Below are 24405 nucleotides of genomic sequence, written 5' to 3'. Positions count from 1 at the left end.
ACAGAATGAAGACCAACATGGATGAAATCAAAGAAGAAATAGGTTCACAAACATATATCGGACAAGAGACTGGTATCTGGGGTATATAAAGAACTTCTATAACTCAATAACAAAAACGTAAAACATCCACTAAAAAGTGGGCAAATATTTTGAACAGACACTTCACAAAGAATGCTTGATAAGCATATAAAAAGTGCGGAACATCTTTAGTCATCAGGAAATGCCAGTTACTACCACAATGAGACACCATTATGCATCCACCAAAACAGTGAAAATTCAAGACTGACAGCACCAAATGTTGGCAAGAATATGAAGCAACCAGAATGTTCAGACATTGCTGGCAGAAGTGTAAAGTGGCATATTCATTTTGGAGACAGGCCTGGTAGCTTCTTATAATACTAAGCACACACACATTCTATGACCCAACAATTTCACTCCTAAATATTCAAGAGAAATTAAAACATAATGTCTACAAAAATACTTGTATGGTAATGTTCTCAGAAGCTTTATTCATCACAGCTGAAATCCAGGAACCACTCAGGTGTTCACCAATAGGAAGACGGATAAACCAACTGTGATATAGTCAGATAACAGAATATCACTCAATGACAAAAAGGAACTATTGATGCACACAAAAACATGGATGAATTGCAAAAACATTGTGCTGAATGGTCTTACCCATAAAAGTGCACACTTTATGACTCAATTTACATGAAGTTCTAGAACAGGCACGGCTAATCTATCATGGGAAAAAATTACAATACTGTTTGCCTGGGGCTAGGGGAGGCTAAGAGATCATATTACTTGAAGAAGAAAAAGAGCAATACAAAAATCTAGTTAAAGGCTGGGCGTGGTGGCTCACACCTACAATCCCAGCACTTTGGGAAGCTGAGGCGGGCAGATTGCTTGAGGTCAGGAGTTTAAGACCAGCCTGGCCAACATGGTGAAACCTTGTCTGTACTAAAATACAGAAATTTGCCAGGCGTGGTGGCACGCACCTATAATCCCAGCTACTAAGGAGGCTGAGGCAGGAGGATCATTTGAACCCGGGAGGCAGAGGTTGCAGTGAGCTGAGATCGCACCACTGCACTCCAGCCTGGGTGACAGAGCGAGACTCTGTCTCAAAAAAAAAAAAAAAAAATCTAGTTAATACACATACTGAAGCCTTTGGAGATTATACTACTATCTGCAACTTACTGCATCAAAAAATTAAAATGGATTGAAGGATGGATAAATAAATAGTTTGGCAATAAAACAAATATAGCAAAATGCTCATTGTAGAATATGTATGGGTGGGTATGTGGATATTCATTGTACAATTATTTCGACCTTTCTGTATGTTTGAAATCTATCAGAAATAAAATATTGAGGAGTGAAAGGAAAAAATGGGATGTCTTCAGTTGTATTTCTTATGATGCTTGATCAGAAGATAACAATTAATAAAATAAATGTTAGAACAACAGGAAAAGAGGGATTTGGACATAAAATGGGGTTAGCTAACATTTATTAAGCTCCTGATTCCCTAAGGTGCCACTGGCTTTTTGTGAAAAATATTAAATTTAATAAAGGTGTTAAAATGTGGACACTGATGTCAGATATCCACCATTCAAGGGATTTGTCAAAAGAAAGTCAGTGTGGGGGCAGGTGGAGAAAACTACAAAAAAGAACAAAGGAAATAAAACTGAATTAAAGGGAATGGAGAAAAAGAGAACAAAATGTACATTTTCATTTTGACCAATTTCTTAAGAAAGCAGAATGGCCAATTTTGAGCTTCATAGAATCATGGGAGTGGTGTTTTTGTACACACATTTTTGGTTCCTAATTAAGTGTTTCAGTGACCTGTACTATTTGGCTTGAACTCCTGGCCTCAAAGCAATCTTCCCACCTCAGCCTCCCGAAGTGCTGGGATTACAGGCCTGAACCATCACACCAGGCCTGAGATGTACTATTTGAATACTTCTAATCAAAATGGTTGCAACAGACAAATAAGTACACTGATTTTCATTTTTAGTATCTGTTGAAACAGTAAGCAAGGTGAATGTAATTGCAGACCAAAGGGGAGGAAATTTTTTAAAAATCAATTGATAGGATTGAGGTTGGTGGAGAAAAAAACTGTTAAAGCTTAATAGAGAGGAATGATGCCTGGAAGACTAAGTATAAAGATATAATCATTAGTGAAATATACACCTGTCCGTAATGATGTATTTGTCTCATACATTTCTCAGAAAAGATTTTCTTTGAGCCTTAAACCCTGAACTATGCTATGTCCCTTAGGATATCACAGAATGGCCTATTTTTACTAGTTAATCTCAGACCTAAATACTAATCTTTTCTCTCACCTGTTAGAGAATAATTTAAATTAGCTTTATTGATTGCAGAACTAGACATGTATTAATATGTCTTTTATTGCCCCGACCTACAAGAGCATGAGAAGTATCTGAAGTATGAAATAAATGCAGAGTGCCGCTGGTAAGGGGTTTAAATCACAAGTGCAAGATGGTTTAGTTTCTATTTTGCAGATTCTATTAATTCTACAAAGAAAATGGCTTGCAATATTTGAACCACAATTGTCTGCAGTCTGTAAACATAAGGAATCTTAAATCAAAGGACTTAATCAATTCAGTACATTTCCATTCGTTTTTCAAGATGGAAACTCAATATCTCACTGCTACAATTATTTGACTGCAGTCTTGACATATAGGCTGCAATCTTTTAAAAGGCAATGCTAGAATTTCACCTAGTTAACCTCATTTTGAATGTAAGTATTTAAATTTTTTAATTGCTGAATTAATTGTTCATGTTATTAAAAATTGTCATTCGGGTGTGTTGGCCCACGCCTGTAATCCCAGCACTTTGGGAGGCCAAAGCGGGCGGATCACTTGAGGTCAGGAGTTCAAAACCAGCCTGACCAACGTGGTGAAGCTCCATCTCTACTAAAAATACAAAAATTAGCACGGTATGGTGGCAAGCGCCTGTAATCCCAGCCACTCGGGAGGGTGAGGCAGGAAAATCACTTGAACCTGGGAGGCAGGGGTTGCAGTGAGCCGAGATCGCGCCGCTGCACTCCAGCCTGGGTGAAAAAGCGAGACTCTTCACACACACATATACAAAATTGTCAAAATATGAAACAGAATTTAAAATTTTTTTTTTTTTTAATTTAGAAAAGCATCAGACATGAGGATCTGAAAAGTGATTTTACTTGCCACCTAAAACATGAATATAACTTGCCTTCTGCCATCTCGCTGGGCTGGACCGGCCCTTCACGGTGACGTGGACCTTGAGCCGGCCTGGGCAGCTGGAAGGTAACCGGGCTTGCCTGTGGGTGGCTCAGAGGCCCTGATCGCGTGCACATGCGCTTGCGGGCTGACTGCTCAGTGGCTTCCGCGGGATATGCAGCTGTGAGCGGGGTTCAGAGGCTTCAAACATCTCAGGCAACAGCGGATGGCTTTCTCGCCACCCCTCTACCCTTAGAGTATGCATTGGAAAGAATTACTGAGCCACTTGGTATCAGGGAGTGGGTGTAGGAAGGAAGACGATATTTCCAAACCCAATGAAAGCATATCTTTCAGTAACCAATAGCGTTTGTCTGGCTTTACCTGGTCACTCGGGCTTCAGTGAGAGCTGCACAAAGAATGGTTTTTTTCCTAGTAAAGGGGTTGGGGGCAGGCAAGGGGTGAGAGGTCAGAGGCCTCAAGTCACAGAGGAGGTGCAGGACCAGCGGACTGAGATAACAGCTATTAGGAAGGGCACTGTTTTATGTACACATTCATCTCAATAGTCACAACCACTTTACGAAGTAGTTACTTTTATTACCCCTTTTGCACAGATAAGGAAGTTGAATGTTAGAGAAACTAAGTAATTTGCCTAAGACCACCAGGAAGTCAGTAGCGGAACCTGAACTCAAACTCAAGACCACAAAGCCCTGCATTTAGCCTTTACACTACAGAAATGGACTTGAGCCTGAATGCCTAGGAAAACGTCCCAGAGGGATTAGAACTTAGGATGGGTAGTAAAAGTAGTAAAGATTGGCTAAACACCCAGAAAAGGGGACAGCTTTCTAGGAAGGGAAGAGCAGAAGCAAAAGGACAAAAGCAGGAATGCTTCTTGGTGGAACAGTAAGAGAACAGACCTGACTGGGTTATTGGATTTATTCTATGATGAGTAACACCACAGAACTTAAAGCCCATTCCTATCCATCTCATGGGTGACCAGAATAATCCTTTTAATAAGAGAAAAGGTATTATAATGCCTATTTGCATATGCAGAAATTAAAAATCTAAGATGATAAGTGATACCTCCATCACATGTCCCTCCCAGAACGAGGCTTTTAGACATTTGCTCCTTCTGCCTTGAAAGCGCTTCCCCTCCTCTTCACCTTATTAACTACTGCCTATCCATCAGCTCTTAATTCAACTTTGACCTGCTAAGAGAGCTTTAGCTGACTTCTCTTCTCTGGGTAAAATCCCTGCCTAGTGTATACACTCATTGAACCATGTACCTCTCCTTTGTAGCATGTATCATGATTGTATTATTCTATTTATTAGTGGGAATAAATCAAGAAGAATAAATAATTGAATAAACAAATTAACAGAACCCAGGTTTGCCTAGGGCTGTTGCTCATGTTTCCCACATGAATATACTATCTTCAAAAGGTACAATTGAAATATCTGAGGCTATATTAACTGGAAAAAGAAAAATTAGGGGAAGGATATGACAGCTGTCTTTAAATATTTGAAAAACTGTCACGTTGAAGAACGATTAGACATATTCTGCATAGCTGCAGAGAGACAAATGGGGTAAAAGTCCAGGGAGGCAGATTTCATTGTAGTATAAAGTGAAAAATGTAACAATGAGACCTGTCCAAATATGAAGTGGGCCGTCTGTTAAGGAGGTGAGTAAACAAAAGCTGGAGGAACACCTGTCAGGGGTGTTGTAGAGGAAATTCCTGTTCTGATCAGGAAATTGTTAGCCACGTAGGCCTTTCCAAGCCTAATAGGCTTCTCTAGGTCTGGGAGGGACTTGAAAGCAAAATTTAATTTGATTTGAAGTGACCTCATGGAGAGAGAGCTGCAATGAATAATCGTTCTTATGATGCCCAGCTAACACTGGGCTCTTTAAAAATATGCCTGCGTTTGTGAGTGTCCACTTCTGTGCCTGTTGATGAGGTCTTTGAGAGGCAGCATTCCAATGGAGTTAGGGCTGTGCAGCTGCCACTGTGACTAAACAGCAGAGAACACTCCAACGTACAAGGGAGCAATTTCAGGGTCATTCCCCCTCCTCCAAGCAGACACCCCCCAACCAACCTCCAGTACACATAAACACAAACACATCTGTACACTGGGAGCTGCTGCTGTCTGCTGAGATCTCAGTGTGTGCTGAAAGATCTCCTTCCATACTGCAATTGAAAGCTGTCCCTTTTCCCAGCTACGGAAGGCTGCCCCTGACGCTGAGAACAACTTTACAGCAGTATTTCTCTCTCCACATACAAGTCCGATAATCAAAAGGACATTGAAAGAGAAGAAAACTAAAAATCACCTTTTTAATACATTATTTCTATCTTAAACTCACACAAACAAAAGCCTTAAAAATTATGTGGAAGCTGAAAACTAGGAATCCTGATCTGCAAACTAAGGTCTCATGTTGCCAATATTTGGATGGAGGTGAGCTTGCACAAGATCTATAAATTGTTACATGTAGCAGGTGCAGGCCTGAACCAACAACAACAGTTTTTCTATGGAGAAATATAATCTGATTGTCAAATAACCAGCTTGCATATTTTGGAATACAACTCATCTGTGAACACTCTAATTCAATAAATTGTAACGTTAAAATTACAGGAAAGATTATCACTTATATTTCAAACCAGTGTCCATTTTGCTGTATGATATTTGGTAATCTAATCATTAAATGTTTGTTGAGCATTTACTCTGCGTCAAGCACTATGCTAGGCACTAGGTATAGGGAAGTAAACAAAATGGACATGATCTCTAATGTTATAGGATTTATTATCTAGATAAAATAAGCACCAAATTAATATATAATTAGAAATTATGACAACTGATAATGAGGGGAAAGGGTCAAAAAGAGGGACTCCTAAAATCATAGCAGGCTTTTCTGAGAAGACATTTAGCTGAGAAATTAAGAGTAAGTGAGAATTAACCTCAGGAAGGGTTAGGAAAAAGACGTTCCTGACAAAGGAATGTTTCCCAAAGCCTTGCAGCAGGAAAGCACGTCATTCCTTCAAGAGTCGAAAGAAAGGCTGGGCATGGTGGCTCATGCCTGTAATCCCAGCACTTTAGGAGGCCAAGGCAGGTGGATAACCTGAGATCGGGAGTTCAAGACCAGCCTAACATGGAGAAACCTTGTATCTACTAAAAATACAAAAATTAGCTGGGCGTGGTAGCGCATGCCTGTAATCCCAGCTAGTCGGGAGGCTGAGGCAGGAGAATCTCTTGAACCCAGGAGGCAGAGGTGCAGTGAGTGGAGATCGCGCCATTGCACTCCAGCCTGGGCAACAAGAGCCAAACTCCATCTCAAAAAAAAAAAAAAGAAAAGAAAAGAAAGCCAATCTGAGCAAAGAGGAGAAGCCCAAGATGATGTTGGCGGAAAAGGCAGGGGCAGACTCTACAGAACTTTGGAGAACATGTTAAGGAAACTGCAGGTTCTAATAAATGCAATGGGGAGCCCAAAAAGAGGGAGTGATACCATTTACATTCTTAAAACCATCTTTCAAAAGGCCGGATGTGGAGAATGGATTAAATGGAGGTAAGAGTCATGTCTCTTTCTCTGTAAGCTCCCCATTCCGAAAAATGACAACTTCCAATTTACAGCCATGTTAATGTAGTATACTTAAAGTTATTTCTTTTAAATAATTATAAAAGTTTAACATCCCACACATTTTTTGCTTACTAGGCAACTCTCTCCCAAGGAAATATACTACCACTAAATGAGTGAAAACTGAAGTATTTTCTATTTGGGCAATATAAATTCTAATATACATTGAGAATGAAGGTAAGTTACCATTCAAGGCAGAAGAAGGGGTAAAAATAAATGCCTTTTATGTGCTATTGCGTTCAGAATATTATCTCTATTTTATAATCAGAGGAAACTCTGCATTTCATTGAAGATGCTAGGACAGAAACAGCCAGAAATAGATATTCTGCATTCTTGACTTTATTCTGTTTTTGTTGCCCAGTACCACTTCTTCCTGTGGAACACATAAGAGCAGCAGCGAGTCCTTTTCATCATTCTCATCAAATTTGAATGTAGGCTCCTGGAAAAAGTGAGTAAGTGTGTAACTGGGTGATACAATACTTTTATTTTCCCTTTTTGCGGAGAACACGGTATTGCTATATTGCCCAGGCAGGTATTGAACTCCTGGACTTAAGCTATCCTCCCATTTCTGCCTCCCTAAGAGCTGGAATTACAGGCATGAGCCACCACACTCGGCCTCCAATACTTTGAAAATAATATGGAGTTCTCTTACTGCTCTGAGAACAAGCTCCTCAACATGCTATTTCATGCTATTTTTTTCAGGGGAGAGGGCAGAATATAAGCATATCTTAAGAAATACAAAGACAAAAGAAATACTCAGCTTCTTGCATTCAAAATAGGATCATGTAACAATCTAAGTTATCTTCCGAATTCCTAATTTCCTCCCCTCTTCCTGACCAAACCCACAAGGCTCATTCTCAGCACCTTTTTGTTTATTGACTTGTTTTACATGTTGATATGAGGGTTCACGCTTTATGGAAGTAGGATGCTACTTTAGGGGAAGCAAAGGAAAAGTTTGCTCCCCTCGAGTCCCAGGAAATTGTGAAAAGAAGAAAAAGAAGTAGCAAGAGAGCAAAAGAAAAGAAGAGTTAGTCAGACACATATTCTGAGTTCCCCTCTCAGTGAATTGGATTAAATCTGTGGTTGTCAAACTTCAATGGGCCTCAAATCACCGAGAGTGCTTTTTAAAACACAGTTGTCCGAACCCCCCTCCAGAATTATTGATTCATTAAATCTGAAGTAGGACTTGCATTTCTCACAAGTTCCCAGATATTGCTAATGCTGCTGACCCACGGACTATGCTTTGAGAACCACTGTGATGAAGAAATCCAAATAATGCCAAGGTTAAAGGAGTCTCTTGTCCTTGATTTTTTTTATTTTTTTCCCCCTTGATTTTCATGTAGCGCTCAGGAAAGAGATCATCTCTACAACTGACCCATGCTCAAACCTGCTGAGCAGCCAAATCTCCCCAACTCATCCCACATCAGTGGGGACATAAACTACAACCCTCTTCCCTTTACACCAGGGCATCTTCTTAAGGACAAAAACAGGATGGGTGAGGGCATCTCAGAGATTGACCATTTTTTTCCTAGAAAGACACAGCATTCCCTAGGAGACTGTTTCAGTCCCAAAATCTAACAACTCTTAAAACATTGGACAGCTGGTCAAGTTTCTCTCTCCTTCATTCCCTGTGTCAGGTTTCATAAGGCCTCCTGATTCCCTCTTCCCTTTCTCACAGACTGCAATGTGAACCTGTTACAGGAAAGGGGTTCGAATCCAGACCCCAAGAGAGGGTTCTTGGATCTTGCGCAAAAAGTAATTCAGGGCAAGTCCATAGAGTAAAGTGAAAACAAGTTTATTAAGAAAATAAAGGAATAAAAGAATGGGTATTCCAAGACAGAGCAGCCCCAAGGGCTGCTGGTTGTCCATTTTTATGGTTATTTCTTGATTATATGCTAAACAAGGGGTGGATTGTTTATGCCTCCCCTTTTTAGACCATATAGGGTAACTTCCTGATGTTGCCATGGCATGTGTGAACTGTCATGGTGCTGGTGGGAGTGTAGCAGTGAGGATGACCAGAGGTCCCTCTCGTCACCATCTTGGTTTTGGTGGGTTTTGGCCTGCTCCTTTACTGCAACCTGTTTTATCAGGAAGGTCTTTATGACCTGTATCTTGCGCTGACCTCCTATCTCATCCTATGACTTAGAATACCTGACCATCTGGAAATGCAGCCCAGTAGGTTTCAGCCTTATTTTACACAGTTCCTACTCAAGATGGAGTTGCTCCAGTTCAAGTGCCTCTGACAAACCCAGTTGACATGGTAGTGAGCCATCTTCAGCAGTGTGGATGATGAAGACAACACCTTCCAAATGGTAACACCACAAGTTAGATGTGGAACAAGCCTTGGGTCTAGACACTGCCAAGCCACCTTACAGACCTTGGACTTTTACTTGTTTGTCATTGTATGTTGGGCCCATTTGATACAGCAGTCTAATCTGTATGTCAGTCAGGTCAAATGGAATGAGAGGCATAAGTGATGTGAGACTAATACATGAAGTCATTGCAGTGCTTACAATTATAACATCCTTTCCCTATGTTATACTCTTTTTTTTTTGAGATGGACTCACTCTGTCACCCAGGCTGGAGTGCAGTGGCACAAGCTCAGCTCACTGCAGCCTCTGCCTCCTGGGTTGAAGCGATATTCCTGCCTCATCCTCCTGAGTAGCTGGGATTACGGGCATGCACCACCACACCCGGCTAATTTTTGTATTTTTGGTGGAGACAGCGTTTTACCATGTCAGCCAGGTTGGTCTCAAACTCCTGACCTCAGGTGATCTGCCCGCTTTGACGTCCCAAGGTACTGGGATTACAGGTGTGACTGCCGCACCTGACCTTCCTAAATCATACTCTTACTCACTGATAGTCAGTGATCTCTCCAGGGCTTTGGCTAGATTAGTCCTTTGATGTTTCACTTTTCTTCTCATTTCCAATTATTCTTCCTTTTCTTTCTTGACTATTGTTTGTCTATCATCATTGCATTTTCTTGAGTCTAGTGATCTGTGTAATTTTACCTCATGTTTTAGTAGCATTTCTTCTACAACTGCCTTAAGAGTCGTTACAAATAACTTACGCATTTTTTTACAGCTGTTAATACTTTGAAATATCAGAATAAGTCAATAAATAATCAAAATAGTACCCTTTTTATTTTTTATTTTTTTGAGATGGAGTCTCGCTCTGTTGCCCAGGCTGGAGTGCAGTGGCGCAATCTCGGCTCACTACAAGCTCCGCCTCCCAGGTTCACGCCATTCTCGTGCCTCAGCCTTCCAGGTAGCTGGGACTACTGGTGCCCGCTGCCACGCCTGGCTAATTTTTTGTATTTTTAGTAGAGACGGGGTTTCACCGTGTTAGCCAGGATGGTCTCGATCTCCTGACCTCATGGTCTGTCCACTTCGGCCTCCCAAAGTGCTGGAATTACAGGCATGAGTCACCGTGCCCAGCCAAAATAGTATACTTTTTAAAGATTTTCATTATCAACCTTTCACTTCTAAGGTTAACATTTATGAATTAACAGGTATGGATTTGATTAAGGTAATAATGCAAAAATTATATCCAGTAGAATCTTGGACCAACATACCTAAGAATAAATAAATAAATACATTTGTGTATGTGTGTGTGTGTATCCCTGAAATTTTATATTTGTATACATATGTATATAATAGACACAGATGATTTTTATTGAATAAAAAATCTTACATAATAGATACAGGCTCACATTCTTACGCATTTAATAGTCAAATATGTTTTAATCAAGTTGGTTCCTTTGTAAACTCAATATGCATTCAGATTATGTTAAATATTCTTAACATTTCTATTTTTTCCAAAATAAAGTATTCTTTGTAATAAAAATTAACTCCTAGACATTGGGACTATATCAGACACTATATGAATGCTAAGATTCATTCCTGAATGAATGCCAATTTTGAAATATTTTTCACTGTAGAAGTCACAGTCCTTCAGAATATAAGTCACCAGTAAGTGCTCTGAATTCCTCTCTGAACTGTCACATCACTGATTTAGTTAGACCAAGAATAAAACAATTGGAGGAACAAATACATGTCTCAATTTATCTCATCCACCAACAATGTAATATGATTTTGTAACTCCCTCCATTCAAAGCACCAATAGCCAGAGAGTGCTCTTTCCAAAAGAACAAACGTACGAACAAATGCAGCTTAAAAAGTAAAACAAGTACTCATAGCATCATCAATACAAAATTATAAAAACAAGGCAAATTTTATTTCAAACATTTTAGAGTGCTTTTAAATATTGTTTCAGAAGAAGGAAATAAGCGTATGTACTCTGCTAAGCTCTAATGCTTCAGGAACCCACAAAACAATTATTTTATCACCCTAGCCAGCTACTGATCATAGAGATGGGATCAGATGCCATGATAGAGACCAAAACAATGAACCTTTGTGACCAGTTACAGGAATACAACAAACCCAGAGACACTGACATTGCCGGGAAACCAGTGCTCAAGACAGAGCCAGTAGTTAGAAATCAAAAGAGCCTTCATGAGTTATGGAGCACACATATCCAGGAGTTCAAAGCGAGTCTTGAGTCACATGGATAATGAAGGCCAAAACAAAGCATAGAATCAAGACAAGAAGGGCCAGGCGCAGTGGCTCACGCCTGTAATCCCAGCACTTTGGGAGGCCAAGACGGGTGAATCACAAGGTCAGGAGTTCGAGGCCAGCCTGGCCAACATGGTGAAACCCCGTCCCTACTAAAAATACAAAAAATTAGCTGGACGTGGTGGCAGGTGCCTGTAATCCCAGCTCTTCAGGATGCTGAGGCAGGAGAATTGCTTGAACAGCTGGAGGTTGCAGTGAGCTGAGATCGCGCCACTGCACTCCAGCCCAGGTGACAGTGGGAGACTCCATCTCAAAAAAAAAAAAAAAAAAAAAAAAAAAAGACAAGAATTCAGAACCATACATATGAAGCCCCACACTGACTGTCCTGTCCATTAGTCATTTGAGTGAATATAGCTGCAGCAAGAATAGTGTGTGTTAGCTGCAGATAAATTAGTCCCAGCCATTCCTTCCATCATAGTGGTCTTCCCAGACATTGGGAACAACATATGCCATTTATTTTTCCCACTATCCACAGTTAAGGACTCAGGAGGAAAGCCAGATTGGTTATAAACTAAATAAAGAACTTATATTTTATCTTCATGTCTAAGTTGCATTATGAGTCAAATTCCCACCCTACTAATAGCTAATGAGCTATTGGCTGGACTTCAAGTAGAATCAAAGAACAAAGTAAGTCTGAAATTTGGCTTGGGAATCTCCAGCTAGCCAGAAAAGTACCAGGAGACAAAATTACATATAAAAAAAAATCCATCCTTTTATTTTTTACAGCTTTATTGTGATATAATTCACAGACTGTACGATTCACCCACTTAAAGTGTAAAATCTGATGGTTTTTAGTATATTCACAGATTTATACATCTATCACCACAATCAATTTTAGAACATTTTCATTACCCCAAAAAGAAGCTCCACTCCCCCCACCATCATTGCAGGCAACTGCTAATCTGTTTTCTGTCTGTATAGAGTTACCTATCTGGGCATTTCATATAAACAGAATCACACAACATATGGTCCTTTGTGACTAGTTTCTTTTACTTAGCTTGTTTTCAAGGTTCATCCATATTGTAGCATGTATCAGTATTTCATTTCTTTTAATTCGTGAATAGTATTCTATTTTATGGACATACAACATCCATCCATCAGTTGATGGAAATTTATGTCGCTTCTACTCTTTGACTATTACGAATATCACTACTGTGGGCATTCATGTACAAACTCTTATATGGACATATGATTATTGTTGTTGTTGTTGCTGTTGTTGTTGTCTTTGTTTTGAGACAGAGTCTCGCTCTGTCGCCAGGCTGGAGTGCGATGGCGCGATCTTGGCTCACTGCAACCTCTGCCTCCCAGGTTCAAGCGATTCTCCTGCCTCAGCTTCCTGAGTAGCTGGGACTACAGGCATATGCCACCATGCCTAGCTAATTTTTTTTGTATTTTTAGTAGAGACGGGGTTTCATCATGTTAGCCAGGATGGTCTCGATCTCTTGACCTCGTGATCTGCCCACCTCAGCCTTCCAAAGTGCTGGGATTACAGGCATAAGCCACCATGCCTGGCCTGGACATATGTTTTAATTTCTCGTGAGTATATCTAAGAGGAGAATTGCTTGATCATACGGCAACTCTATGCTTAACTATTTGAAGAACTGCCAGACTGTTTCCCAAAGTGGCTGCACCATTTTTCACCCCAGCAGCAGTGTATGAGGGTTCCAGTTTCTCCATATTCTCATCAACACTTGTTATAATCTGTCTTTTAAATTATAATACCCCATCCACCTTTTACAAAATCTTATGCAGTTCTTCTGGCTCTTTGGACCTGTTTATTGAACTAATTTCCTGGTTAGAGAAACCCACTTAAAAAAGGCAAAATACTGAGCACATTCTTGCCTAATGGTCAAGCAGGAAAGAAAAGGCCAGAGCTGGCAAAATGTCTAGGGGAAAAGGGGGGATGAAGAATACATAAAGCAATGCCCAGTCTCCTCTGAATATAAACACAAAAGAGGCCTGGCATTGCAGCTGCTTCTACCTGAACTCATTCCAGGAATGGCTAGGGCAGGATATGTAGGTAAGAAAAGATGAGCAAGAGTTGGAACATCACTCAAATTAACTGGAGAGGAAATATGGAGCCAAAGTTGGGCTCAAACTATTCTCTCCCCAACTCCTATTTGGTATTTTTTCACCAAAGAGCACATACTGGAACCCTTTGGGGGTCTCTTCTACCTTTAAAGTTCTATAATTTCATGATTTTTTTCCGGTAAGTATACCTTAAGTTAATTGTGCAGTGTATCCCTTATATGAACAGAAGACTGTCTCAATAAGATTCCTTTTAAATGTTTTTAATGCATTTTTGAAAATATTTTTACTTTTAATGTTTCCTGAAGCTACACTGTCTATAGCACTGGTATTTCCCAAAAGTCACTAAAAGCTCCTGAAAGTCCAACTGACAGAAAAGATGGATTTGATTAAAAGAAAAAAATACAGAATATAGTCCTTGGAAAGTACGCTGATTTGTTATTTAGCCAGCTAGAGAATTGTGCTGTTTTGCTCTTGGGAATTGTACCATGGAATAAAATAATTTTGTTGAACTGCAATATAATTACAACATCTGAAAATATAGGAAAAGACGAATTAGAAAGATGGAGGATTCAAAATAAGGAGGACCAATTCCAAACAAAATACCAAGCAACCAAATCAGAAGATATTAGAAGGTGTTACACATGCTCTTCCTTATTTAACATGGAAGGAAACTGCAAGTAGTATTGCGCTAATAAGGCACTTCCTGAGCCCTAAAGTTACCAGTTTTTCAATTCAACAGATATTTTTTGTGCACCCACTATAAGCTGGGAACTTTGCTTGTCTCTGAGGCTGCCAAAATAAATAAGACAGCCTCTGCCAGAGAAGAGCAACAGAGGGCTCACCCTCTGCCAGGCAAATGAAAACTTGTTATTCAGCTGCAATTCCCTGAGATCATTCTACAGCTATGATAGGAAAGAATGAGAGTTGAAATTGTGAAAAGAAACGATCTACAGTTACCTAAGCTGGGGGTGAGAGGAGAACCTGGAGAGGGGTGGCAAGGGAATTGGAGGGAGAGGACCTGATTCATGAACTCCATCTTGTAAAGAACTAGCAGAATTTTACCAAGCAGAGATGGGCAACAGGCATTTGTGTAACGTATTGTAGTGTCACAGCAAAGGTTTTGGAGATATATAAGTTTTCACCATATGCAACTATCAATAGTCAACAATTTTTTGGCCTACAAAAATACATATTCATATGGTTCAATCTAAAACAAAATAATCTCTTTGAGTATGCCAAGTGAATGTTAAAACCTGTAGAAGAATTAGTTAGAAAAGTAGTTTGAGTCACAGTTGGAAGAGCTTTGAACTGAAGTAGTTTCACCTTTATTCTATAGGTGATGGAGAAGGCAATTTGCAAAATAACTTTGAACAAATAACCAATAAATGTATGTTTAAATGTTTAAATAATTTCAAGTTTAAAGAAAACTATGTATGATTTTCAGTGCCACGAAGGAAAACAATTTAATGTTAACATTCAATGTCAATAAGGACTCAAGAAAACAGGATGTTTCCTTCCATGACTGGGTGTGTAAATTAGAATAAACTTTCAGGAAGGCGATTTGAATACACCGTGGAATTCCACTTTGAAGACTTTATCCCAAGGAAAAAGTCATGGATATTAAAAACAAACAAAACAACTTGGAGGCCAAAGGTGGGTGGATCGTTTGAGGCCAGGAGTTCAAGACCAGCCTGCCCCAAATGGCAAAACCCTATCGCTACTAAAAATACAAAAGTTAGCCGGGTGTTGTGGCGTGTACCTGTAGTCTCAGCTACTTGGGAGGCTGTGGCAGAAGACTTGCTTGAATCCGGGAGGCAGAGGTTGCAGTGAGCTGAAATCACACCACTGCACTCCAGCCTGAGCGACAGAGCAAGACTCCGTCTCAAAAAAAAAAAAGGAAGTTCAGCCACCAGGATTTCCTTGATGTTCTAAAGTAGAGAGTTGTGTAAATAAAACATGAATCATCCTTATAATTGAACATTATACAGCTACTTTAAATGCTTAAATAAATATTTAATGACATGAAATTTTGTTACATGAAAAAATTAGGTTGCGAAACAGTATGTGTATCAGTCAAGGCTCTTAAGAAATAGATACTGACTAGGTTTGAGTTTCAGAGCTACCATTTATAGTCACGGGACCTTGGACAAGTAACCTAATCTCCCTGTAACTCAGTTTTGTCTATAAAATGGGGATAACATCAGTCCATAACTCATTGGAGTTTTGTAAACGATTAAATGAGTTAATACACATAAAGTCCTTAGAAATTTGCCTGGCACATATTAAGCACTACCTAAGAGTCAGTTATTATTAATATCATTAATATTTGTTACCAGTATATTAAGTCAACTTTGAAGCTAATTTAAGAAGCAAAGGTGGGAACAGAACCATCAAGGCAAGAACCATACCCAAAGCATTCTGCAGAGCTGGTCCATGAAGTCACCACTCCAGCTGCCAAGCAATGACCCCATGGCTTGCACTGCCAAGTCTTTGGGAGCTGGACACTGCATATTGCCTCAGAACAGCTGTGTCTGCTGCCACTGGAAACCGGATGCAGCTGCTATTGCTGCTGTGGCCCTGGCCAGAGCGGATTCTGCATCATCCCTGCTGCTTTGAGTCACCAGCCCCTGAACCAAAGTCAACAGAGGATTCATCTGCTTGACTGCACCAAGTCCCCAAAAGCAGCCAAAGAAGTTGAGAAAAAACAGAATTGGGTGTTTTTATTCTATAGAAAAGACAACTTCTGGCTGGGCATACAGGTTCATGCCTGAAATCCTAGCACACTGGGAAGCTGAGGCAGGTTTGAGCTGAGAAATTCAAGACAGCCTAGGAAACATGGTGAAACTCCATCTCTAAAAAATACAAAAATTGGCTGGATGCAGTGGCTCATGCCTGTAATCCCAGCACTTTGGGAGGCCAAGGCAGGCGGATCACGAAGTCAAGAGATTGAGACCATCCTGGCCAACATGGTGAAACCCCGTCTCTACTAAAAATACAAAAATTAGCTGGGCATGGTGGTGTGTGCCTGTAATCCCAGCTACTCGGGAGGCTGAGGCAAGAGAATCGCTTGAATCCAGGAGGTGGAGGTTGCAGTGAGCCAAGATCACACCACTTCACTCCAGCACGGGTGAGAGTACAAGAGTTGGTCTCAAAAAAAATTTTAAAATAAAAAATCAGCCGGGTATGGTGGTACACACATGTAGTCCCAGCTACTCAGGGGGCTGAAGTCGGGGGATTGCTTGAGCCTGGGAGATTGAGACTGCAATGAACCATGATTGCAGCATTGTACACCAGGCTGGGAATCAAAGCAAGATAAAATAAAAAAAGAGAAAGAAAAAGAAAGAGAGAAAGAAAGAGAAAGAGAGAGAGGGAGAGAGAAAGAAAGAGAAAAGAAAGAAAGAAAGAAAGAAAGAAAGAAAGAAAGAAAGAAAGAAAGAAAGAAAGAAAGAAGAGAGAGAGAGAGAGAGAGAGAGAGAGAGAGAGGGAGGGAGGGAGGGAGGGAGGGAGGGAGGGAGGGAGGGAGAGAGAGAGAGAGAGAGAGAGAGAGAAAGAAAGAAAGAAAGAAAGAAAGAAAGAAAGAAAGAAAGAAAGAAAGAAAGAAAGAAAGAAAGAAAAAGAAAGAAAGAAAGAAAGAAAGAAAAAGAAAGAAAGAAAGAAAGAAAAGAAAGAAAGAAAGGAAGGATTTGTCTTTATAACATGGGGGAGTCAACAAATTTAGAAAGCAAATTTATACATTAGGTAATTAAAAAAAGATAAATGATCCTTTTTGGTTTTAAAAATACAGATATAACTGGAATGTGTATTTTCATGCAAATAAAGAAAGGAGTAAAAGGATATACATCAAACTGTTCATGATTAATTCTGAATTGACCATTATGGCTGATTTGAATGTTTCATCTTCTGTCTGTAACTTTCCAAATCTTTTGTGACATAGAAACAAAACAAGACTGAGCAATATCAGATCTCTATTTTTGAAAGAGAATTGAGTCTTTCTTAGATATAGCTATGGACTAGAAAGTGGAAGATGGACATTGTTATCTCAGAGCAGGACCTTGCTACTCCAAGTGTAGTTGATGGACCAGAAACATTAGCTTGACACAGAAACATATTAGAAATGCAGAGTCTCAGGCCCCATCCCAAATCTAATGAAAGCAAAGAAGGAAATGAATCAGCAGATATTCGAGAAGTATAAGCAACAAGACTTGACAATGTGAAGAAACTCATAAAAGATTACAAGCCTTAAAAACATTTCCAAATTTAGAAGTAGGCAGGGTCATTAACAGAAACGAATTATTGGAACAGGAGCCAATTTTTTGTTGTGTTTTTATGAGAAGGTCTCAGTCTGTCTCTCACTCTGGAGTGTCATGACATGATCACAGCTCACTGCAGCCTCGACCTCCTGGGCTCAAGTGACCCTCCCACCTCAGCCTCCCAAGTAGCTGAGATCACAGGCACGCACCACAATGCCCAGCTAATTTTTCAATTTTTTGTAAAGACCAGGTCTCCCTATATTGCCCAGGCTGGTCTCAAACTCCTGAGCTCAAATGATACTTCCAAAGCCCTGGGATTACAGGCGTGAACCACTGTGCCCAGTTGGTTTAGACATAAAAGGTTTGAGAACTCGAAAGATGGCCCAGTGAGGGAAACATAAAATTAGGGCCAAAAAGAAATGTCAAAATTAGGCTTATAAAAATGAGCGTAATCTAAGACAAGGAGATAACAGAAGCCGTAACAGTGGATATAACTTCTAATGGAGAACATGCAAAGCAAGATAAGAAATCCAAGCAAGATCCTTTGGTAATATGTAAATTTTGGAGACGGGGAGAAAGAGAAGTCAGAAAATGAATGGCCAAAACTAACATCATCAAGAGATTAAAGTATCAAAGAAAACAAAGGACAAGTATTTCATTATTATTCAATTCTTTCCTCCTTTCATGACAAATTATGAGTGGTTTACACAATTATACTTACACTTAAAAGGACAGTAATGGATTAAAAGAGATCTCAATTCTAGAAACACAGAATGGCCAAAATACTTGGGAGGGGGAGGATATGGAAGAGAAGGACACTAATGCCTTGGCTGTTATAATAGTTCTCGTCATTGGAAGATATCAAAAATTTCATAGTTTTTATTTTGTTTTGATGAAAATTTCACAGTTTTTGTAGTGTTGCAAATCAAATAAGACCATGACTTATCTTTGTTTCATTCATTCATTCAGCTGACATTTATCGAGTACTTGCTATGAACCAGGCAGTCTTTGGGGTGTTGAGGATACAGCAGTTAACAAAACAGACAAGTCCCCTTGCCATCATGGGCTTACATTCTAGAGGGGCAGACAGGCAAGAAACAAAAGAAATAAGTAAACTTATTGTGTGTCAGATGGTGATAAGCACTATAGAGAAAGGGATAAAAGGTGGGATAAGAGCTGCCATTTTAAAAGATGGGACAGAGAAGACCACTGGGGAGATGAATAGACCTGAAGGAGGTGAAGAAGCCACTTATTCAAGTGTCTGAGGAAAGAGCATTGCACAGCAAGGCTCTGAGGCCGATGTGGCCCTGGTGTGGTCAAGGAGGCCAATGTGGCTGGACTGAGGGAGCGAGGAGTGGGCAGGAAAAGAGGACAGAGGAGTAAAGGCCTTCAGAGGTTTTTGAGCAGGTAAATGACATTATCTGACATGGATTTTATCATTCTGGCTGAATCTATTCATCTATCTATCTATCTATCTATCTATCTATCTATCTATCTATCTGTCTATCTATGAATGATATATCTATACCTGTATTTATATAGATATAGATGCATTTTTTTTGAGACAGGGTCTTACTCTTTTGCCCAGGCTGAGTGCAGTGGGGTAATCTTGGCTCACTGTAGCCTCAACGTCCCAGGCTCAAGCAATCCTCCCACCTCAGCCTCCCAAAGTGCTGGGATTTCAGGTGTGAGCCACTGTGCCCACTGGTTGCTATTTTAAGAACAGATTGAAGTAGGAAAACCAGACAGGAGGCTATTGTAAATACCTAGCCAAGAATAATGGTGACTTGGACCAGGTACCTTTGACAGTTTTGTGTTTTTCAGATAGGTACCATTTTTGTTTTTCTTCTAGTATATCCTAAGAAAGTGGGATGGGAAGAGGGATGAGAGACTGTGTGTGTAGCAGAGAAAGAAGTGCAGAACTCTCAACTCTTCTAGTTACATAATTTCTATGTATTTTGCAATCATCCTCAGCCACACAGAATAAAATGTGTAAGCAACTTAAACATTTAATATGTCTAAATATTTAAATCTTCTAAATTATCACAGCTTCAAGGAAATGTTAAAAACAAAAACTAAAAACCATTATTATCACTATGTCAATAAATGTATAGTTAGGCCAAGGTAACAATAAAAGAACCTGATCATTTATTTTAAAGACATGAGCAATATATTTGAAATGTAGAGTCACTAAATAATGAGTAGTTCTGAAAGGTGTAATTTTAAACCTTCCACTCTTTCAATGCTATAATTAAAACAAAAATGAAGCAGAATCTAGAGAGTCCACACACAGACTTGGATTACATCAGGACACAGAATTTGCTTCTTCTATGGATCCAAGACCAAAGGCTTCATTTATTTGCTAAAGATTAAAAGGATAAACCATTATTTATCATTTTAAAGTACACAGACAACCAAGTCAAGTTAAATGTTGATTCAGAGAAGAGTTGTCAACACTGCATTAATATTACCCTAGTTCTGTAGGGCGCTTTATTGTTTACAAAGCACTTTAACTACCATTATTTCATTTGAACCTCACAATAGACCCATTAATATCATAATTCTTAACTTACAGATGAAGAAAACTAGTCTCAGGGAGGTTAAGAGACTCCAAGGGCATTCAAGTCACTAGCAAGGGCCAGAGCTGGAAACAGAACCCTCACTTCCTAGTCCACTGTTTTTTCTTTTTTCTTCAGTGTGTTTTAATGCTATAGCAACTGTCTTTCAGGATCAAGATAAAAGGCATTTCAGAAGTATTTAAGATTGCTATTATTTAGCAATTAACAACATAAATAAAACAAATGTCATGAATGCATTAAATCATATACAAACCCAGGAAAATTATAGTATTCTTTCAAAGTCATTATCTCCTTCAAATGAAACAAAGCTTCCAATGCCAAGTTCCAACTTAGGAAGGATTTGTCGCAAAATAAAAGTACATTGTCAATCTAAGGAATAGGATCGAAAGGACTCTGAAGAGTAAAGTGATGGAATGGTGACCCAAACACCCAACACGCTGGAGTCCACTGCGTTTTATACTGTACCAACCTGCATTCTTTTCCAGGTATAGAAGAGGCCACAGTAGGAGAATGGGTTTCTTTGTGTGGGAATTAGCCAGATCTGCAAGACTAAAGGTAGAAAGCAGTACCTATGGAAAGGTACCAGCTTGGGAATAATAGTCTTATGGTAAATACTGTTGTCCCCATTTAATGTTGGAAAAAAACCAAGGAGCAGAGGTTTGTTCTAGGTGAACAGTGGCTCTTCAATTATTCAGGAGTGGTTTGCCATTTAGGCTTACCTTGATCTTTTTCACTATTCTCCTTTATGGTTCTTGCTTATCTCCTGGCCTGCTCGTTAGCACCTCCACCAGAGGGCAGGAAGAACAGGAAAAGAAGCATGTGTAACCGGTTTGATCAAAAAGTTGCAATAAGAAAACTTATGTCATTATCTTAATTTAGGCTTTGGAGTCTTTCTGGATTTCAGTTACTAATGTGACCTTTGCCAACATTCTTCTAGATAAACCTAGAATAATCAATGCAGTAAAATGATTTCCTATAAATAAAAATCATCTACTTCTAATTGTATTATTCAATATAATATTACATATATTGAACCTTATATAACATTTAAATTTATTTAGAACTCATTACATGCACTAACTTTGTATAACATTTTTAACTTGTTTGGAATTGGTGTGAACTTCTCTAAAGGCATATCAAATGCTCCAGAGCTTAGAAAATAGAATCGATCTTGGCTGGGCGCGGTGGCTCACACCTGTAACCCCAACATTTGGGGAGGTTGAGGCAAATAGATCACCTGAGGTCAGGAGTTCGAGAACAGCCTGGCCAACATGGTGAAACACCATCTCTACTAAAAACACAAAAATTAGCCAAGCATGTGCTTGAACCTGAGAGGCAGAGGTTGCAGTGAGCCAAGATCACACCACTGCACTCCAACCTGGGCGACAGAGTAAGACTTCTTCTCAAAAAAAAAGGAAAAAAAGAAAAAAGAAACAAAGTCTCCTCCACAGCAACTTCCTCAGCATTTCAAACAATAATCAGGGACTTTTTTTTGTTAAGGGCGGTCTTCTAGGCTTCAAGCACCAACAGATTTTCCCTCCTTCATGGCCTTGAAGGTTGTCAGTTTGCATTTATCGGAAGTGCAAAGACATATTAAAATAAAGAACAGCACATTTAGAATTAAGGAAAGTCTGGATCATTTAGTGCTCTGATTCCAGGTGACATCCAGCACCCATTGTGGTACCTGTGCTTTACTCTGCATGGAGAGAAAGTGCTGGAGTGAAAGTCTGGCCCTGGAGGTGCAAGAAGGTGCCCTACTGTGCTACTTCTGCCAGACAGAGCCTTGAGGGGTGGAGGGTGAGGTTTTTGCATCTCTGTGGAGTGGTTCAGGCTGATCACAACTGCATGAAGGACCTCTACACAATGAGTACAGACTAGGGTACTTGACAAATCTTTGTGGTATGGGTTTTGCTATTCAAACCAACCTGGAAATTTGCAGGAAGCTCAAGTCATTAATGGGTGGAAACAACCTGGGAACTGAGAGGATGATAGTCAGTAAGGAAGAAAGGTGGAAAAGGGGGTATGCAGTTATTAATGGAAAGCTGACAAACATGGGGACTGTCAAAATGTGTCCTCCACTCGAAACATCTCTTTTTTCAGGCAGTGCCTATTTTGTGGTCAGTAGGGAGGATGTGGGGTATATGCTAGAGAATGAAAAAAATTTTTAAGTTGATGGAGTAGGCCCAAGACACATACAGCAAGTATCTCTAGGCCACTGTCCAAAGGATTCCTGAAGTCCCCAGCTCACTCTCCTCAAGCCATAATTATGACTTGTCTGATATGCACGCAGCTTGTAGGTTTGTCAAGTGGCGGCACTTTGAGGCACTCCTCACCCACCTGCAGTAGGGTCCATGTGAACTCAGTGTGATTTTCAGAGCTGGCACCTTGAACTGGATGCTACGCAAGCACCATTTGTTTGCCAATAAGCTTGACACAGACGGTGACCTCTTTGCCATCCAGTGTTTAGATGAGCATCTGAGACATAAAGCTTTGAAGACTTTAAAACACTGGCCACTATAGGCAATTTTAGGAATAAGAAGAAGAATGCACAAAATTGACACTATCTGTTTCCTCTTCTTTGTCAATAAGCACCAGGAAAATTGTATAGGGCCCTCTTTGGAGCAAGGACTCAAAGTAATCGTGTCAGAGAAGCTGCCTAGTTTTTGCAGAGCACAATTGGCTAGAAAGGTTGGAGCATTAAATGTTCATCTGGAGTTAACATGAGGGGGAAGTATCATAAAAGTAGCTGTGAAGCCAGGGCTTCACAGGTCTTCACATTCTCTTCTGAAGAGAATGGGCTGAGGCGGCTGGAGAAGAGGCTGACACAAAACAATCAGCCTGTTGAAAGAGCTCTGGAGCTGGATGCAGTGGCTCACCCTTGTAATCCCAGAACTTTGGGAGGCTGAGGCAGGAAGATTGCTTGAGCCCAGGAGTTCTAGTTGCTGTGCCTGTAGTCCCAGCTACTCAGGAGGCTGAGAGGGGAGAATTGCTTGAGCCCAGCAGGTTGAGCCCCCAGTGAGCAGTGATCATGCCATGGCACTCCAGCCCGAGTGACAGAAACCCTGTCTAAAAAAAAGAAAAGGCCAGGCGTGGTGGCTCACACCTGTAATCCTAGCACTTTGGGAGGCTGAGGCGGGCAGATCACCTGAGCTCGGGAGCTCGAAACCAGCCTGACCAACATGGAGAAACCCCATCTCTACTAAAAATACAAAATTAGCTGGGCGTGGAGGCGCATGTCTGTAATTCCAGCTACTCAGGAGACTGAGACAAGAGAATCGCTTGAACCCAGGAGGCAGAGGTTGCGGTGAGCTGAAATTGCACCAGTGCACTCCAGCCTGGGCAACAAGAGCAAAGTCTCTGTCTCAAAAAAAAAAAAAAAGAAAGAAAGAAAAAGAGCTTAGGGACTTAACAAAGTTAGAAGATTTCACCTGTGCCAAAATTATTTAGAGAATTTTAAATGTGACAATTGTCCTGGTATGAATACATTTACAGCAACAAATTATCATAAAGATACAATTTATCTCATATATTTATTAAAATAGAGACTTGATTTTACTCTAAATGATCCTTGTAACTAATTTCTTTTCTGCTATAACATTGGCTTAAAATTGGCCAGATTTAAAGGTAAAGAATTTTTTAATTAAAAAAATTTGAACTAATAATTGTCACAATTAATCTCATTTTAAAGTCAGTCCATGTTGAACTTTTCTGGATTATTTATGCATTGATTATTTTAGCATACATTTACAGAATGCCTACTATGTGCCAGGCGTTATAGTAAGTGCTGAGGGAAAAAGATAAAGAAGACACAGATCTTTCCTCTAGAAGGTCTCAGTCTAGAGAAAGACAGACAATTGCATTGTAGAGGAGTGATGAAGTAAGATTTAGAGTAAGACAAAGTATGCAATGGTGTATGCATCAGAATATGCAATGGGCACAATGGCTTAACACCAAACTGGAGGAGTGGGTACAGATCAAGAAAGGAGATGGTTGCTGAGTAAAGGATGAATAAGAGTTTCCCACATGAAGAAGTGAGGAAAGTCAGTTTAAGAAAGAGGTGCGGTATCTGCAGAGTTA

General features: G+C 40.0%; 1 pseudogene; it reads left to right on the top strand.

Annotated features, from left to right (window-relative positions):
• The first annotated feature begins 3350 nt into the window (after window positions 1-3350).
• Window positions 3351-22848, top strand: LOC103227389 (beta-1,3-galactosyl-O-glycosyl-glycoprotein beta-1,6-N-acetylglucosaminyltransferase-like; annotated as a pseudogene).
• Window positions 22849-24405: the final 1557 nt, after the last annotated feature.

This window comes from Chlorocebus sabaeus, chromosome 21 (assembly GCF_047675955.1).
Source record: "Chlorocebus sabaeus isolate Y175 chromosome 21, mChlSab1.0.hap1, whole genome shotgun sequence".
NCBI lineage: Eukaryota > Metazoa > Chordata > Mammalia > Primates > Cercopithecidae > Chlorocebus > Chlorocebus sabaeus.
This window is presented reverse-complemented; position numbering and strand designations above follow the sequence as displayed.